Genomic DNA, 4035 nt, shown 5'->3' with positions numbered 1-4035 from the left:
ACCTCTAGTAATATATTTACTGAGAAAAATGGTGACGTGTTCAATACTTATTTTACCTGCTGTAAATCATTTCTTATTTCCAGGGAGTCCTGGTCAAAATGGCAACAATACAAAAACAATCAATACAAGAAAAGAAAAAAATACAGTAGAAGATAAATTATTATGTAGAATAAATAGGATAAAATGCAACGAAACAATGAATAAAGCTGTCTTAGAGGCACTTCTGGTCCTCCATAGAGCAACACTGTTAACCAAAAACTGGTCGTTAAGTCAGTAATTTAGCCTGAATGTGTTTTTCACTGAACTAGATTCTAATTGTGATGAAATGTCAGAGCTTTGTGGGAGGAAGACTTCTGCTACGACTGAGACGAAGGGTTCGGCATGTGTGAACGTGGCAACATGACTGCTTTCACAGCCGATACCACGCTGACATGATCCAGTCGATACAGACTCACACACAGAGGCGCAGGCAGCGCTGCCAGTATTGATTTTTGAAGGCGAGGGAGGAGGGAACAGCCTCGGTCACGTGACAGGGGGGGTGTCACCAGGACTGGGTGTGCACGGCTGACTGACTGACTGACTGACTTACTGATTGGTTCTCTCGGTCGGGTGCAGATGTGGTAACCGGTTGGGTTGCTGGCAGGCCGAAACATTGATTTATTGGACGGTTTGTGAAGTGGCTTACTGACTGCTGGGCTGCTTCTCTGCAGCTGACACAACTGATGAACGTGAAGCTCAAACACAAACAAACAGAAAACAAGTCCAACCTTACTGCTTCCACATGAGTTAGGAAGCTGATGATCAAAGGTTTTCACCACAAAACAAAGTGAAAATACATCAGAGAAGCAAATCATGCTGTTTATCGGCCCTAGAAGGGTCAAAGGTCATCTCCAAACTACAGTAACATTTAGGACAGCTGCCAAGCCTCAACCCAAAGGTCAGACCGTGCAATGAGCTCTGTCAGCAGGTCAAAGGTCATGACCTCTTCTCTCTAAAACCAACATGGCAGCAAGACTCAAGGTATTTTTACATYGTAAGGCCCAGCCTGGCCTTATTCGACCCCGGCCCTGGTGGTGTTCGCACTGAGCAGAGCGCCGCTGTGATGTCATCAGCGTGATGTCATCAGATCATCATCAGAATAAAACTGAAAATTTTATTTTGTTTTATCTGCAACAAAAAAATACTGGACTACACGAACTTAAAGGAAATGTGCCGATAATYGTACCAGACCATGCAGCAGAATGAGGCTGAAGATGAGAGGTAAGGATGAACGAGGATGGTAAGCTAACAGTAGCTAAAGTTAGCTTATTGTTGTTTGGCCACTTGATGTTGCTCGTTGCTGCTCATTAGCTCATTGTTGTTTGGTAGTTTGTGGAGTTGTTTGAGTTTATTGCTCGTTAGCTTGTTGTTGCTCGTTAGCTTGTTGCTCGTTAGCTTGTTGTTGCTCATTAGCTTGTTGCTGTTTGTTAGCTTGTTGTTGCTTGTTAGTTTGTCATTCCTTAGCTTGTTGTTTGTTGTGGCTCGTTAGCCAGTTGTTGCTCATTAGTTTGTTGCTTGTTAGCTTGTTTTTTATCATTAGTTGTTGTTGCTCGTTAGCTTGTTGCTGTTTGTTAGCTTGTTGTTCGTTGTGGCTCATTAGCTTGTTGTTTTATCGTTAGCTTGTTGTTGCTTGTTAGCTCATTGTTGCTTGTTAGCTTGTTTTTATCGTTAGCTTGTTGTTGCTTGTTAGCTTGTTTTTTATCGTTAGCTTGTTGTTGCTTGTTAGTTTGTTGTTTGTTAGCTTGTTGTTGTTTGTTGTTGCTCTGTAGTTTACAATAGTTGTTTAGTTGAACTTGTGCAAAAAAATGCTAGTCATTGCATTAAACTCAGGTAAAGGTAACCTCACCTGTGTGATGTAACCCTCTGGTCTCTGAACCAATCAGCAGCTGACGTCAGGTAAAATCTAACAGAACCATGGGTCTCTGGTTCCAGATATCAGGGTAGAACTGGCTAAAGCAAACACACTAAACCCGGGTTTCAACCCCGGTTGGGTCTCGTGGTGCAGAAAGACCTTTAGTTTGGAGAAAAATAAATCTCACAATGTGAGCGAGTGCCTGGATCTGCTCGACCTTTGAGACTTTCACACGTGTAACGCTGCGTTCAAGGCTGCTGAAAAGCTGGGAAATCTGAACTTCACCACAATTACTGGGACAAAATATACAGACTGACAATAAATACAGTAAATTATAAGGTTATTTTAAGGTTAAATTATTAGGTTATATTTCTACAAAAATATTGGAAACACATACTGTATGTACCATTGCTCCTCTGCAAAAACTACTAAACTCAGTAAAAGTCCAAGCAGAGCGAGTCTGACTCAAAGTCCTACAGAAGACATATAAACTGTAAATTAGCCTAAAGAGTCGGAGCTGATATAGAGCATTTTAAAAATGACTGTTTTAAGACTAAATGAAAGAATAATGGATCTCAGTTGGTGCTTTTAGAGAAATGAGCCGAACAAGCAGCTAAAGGAAAACTTTCTGCTAAACGAGCGTCGTTAACCAGAAGTTTTAAAACTGTTTCTGTGAACGTCACGTAGAAAGTGTCACTTTCTGAGGAGCAGGAAAAGCTCACTTCAGGTTTGTTTGAAAAGTCAGACGGACGCGGATCAATACGGATCAGCACCACCGCTTTTTTTMTTTTTTTTTCTTTAAGAAGTGACCTGCAGTTTTCTGATCATTGCTTTCTGCTGGTGGGTTCTGGAGACGACAACGTGCACTTATCTCTGCGTGGCACACGGTGCTCCAACACGCTTATTCACCTCAGCAGAACAAACGTTATTACCACAAATCACACACAACAAACACAACGTAAAGAGACGTTTTTATCCCCGCCAGGACGTCAAAACAGGCGTTTATCCCTGCAGACGGCCAGAAACATCTAGAATGAATGAGAGACACGAGGAAATAAACTTTTAGAACATGTTTAAACTTTGTGAAGAACGTCTCATTAAATGTGACATCACATCAAACTGAGGATTAAATCAGATCTGGTCAGGGTGAGCTGCCTTTAAACTACGATTTAACCCATGATGATTCCTGATCATCCTGATATCATGAGTGCTTCCAGAGATTTGACTCGTCTTCCTGATCAGCAAAACTCATTATTTGGTCTGAATCCTCTTTTAGGTTTTTCTAATGACAAATTTTGAATTTATTTTAAAGAAGAAACCTCAAACAATATTTGGACATTGAGATTTCCCAGCAGGAAAAAGGAAAAAACTTTGATAGAACGCAGAGCAAATGACAAAAATGTAAGGCTTTTCTGCTCAAAATCATGTTTTTTGTTGCTACTGCTCTAAAAATAACTAATAAATTTAGTTCGGGAGCCAACTCCATATAAATTACTAATAAATATGTGGCGTTAGCAAGTCATCATGTTAACCTGAGATTTATTTTTTTATTTAATCTAATTTCATTTCTTTTTACCTGAATCTAAATCAATGTAACTGTTTTTATATGAAYGTTATTAGCTGGTTTAAAGGTGTGGAGTGTATTTTTGTTGGTACTGTATAATCACTGTCATGTTTGTGTCTTGAAAAGGTTTATTGTGCGTCAGAACGAGTCRGGCTGCAGGTGTGACGAGGAGGAACTCGGGTCTTTGTGACGGCGGGTTTTTATTCTGACGATTCGTGTTTCTTCAGCATAAAGTGAGGGCAATTTTTCTACACAAAAAACCCTTTCTATTGAAAAGGGATTATCACACACACACACACACACACACACACACACACGGTGTATAGACACTGGTAGGGTTTATCAAAGACACAAAAACCTCACTTCAAGTCAGCTGCATGGAAATCCATTGTGTGTGTGTGTGTGTGTTCAGTTTCTTTTACACATTAATGGACTGAACTCTTCACAAACTGCAGCAGATTATTAGAAGTTGCGATGAGGATGAGGTGTTTCACGTCTGCAGGCCTCAAATCATCTGGTTTTTATTTTATATCAATATTTATCTTTATATTGATGTTTGTATTTATGTTAATATTTATAT

At 40.0% G+C, this 4035-nt stretch overlaps 1 protein-coding gene across 1 annotated transcript in view; it reads right to left on the bottom strand.

Annotated features, from left to right (window-relative positions):
- The window catches only part of wdr7 (WD repeat domain 7), a gene marked incomplete at its 5' end in the record, with an annotated part of 83834 nt that overhangs the window by 24965 nt on the left and 54834 nt on the right, over nucleotides 1-4035 (bottom strand).

This window comes from Austrofundulus limnaeus, unplaced genomic scaffold, assembly GCF_001266775.1.
Source record: "Austrofundulus limnaeus strain Quisiro unplaced genomic scaffold, Austrofundulus_limnaeus-1.0 Scaffold572, whole genome shotgun sequence".
Taxonomy (NCBI): domain Eukaryota; kingdom Metazoa; phylum Chordata; class Actinopteri; order Cyprinodontiformes; family Rivulidae; genus Austrofundulus; species Austrofundulus limnaeus.
Note: the sequence above shows the minus strand (reverse complement) of the source record. Positions and strands in the feature narration are given on the sequence as shown.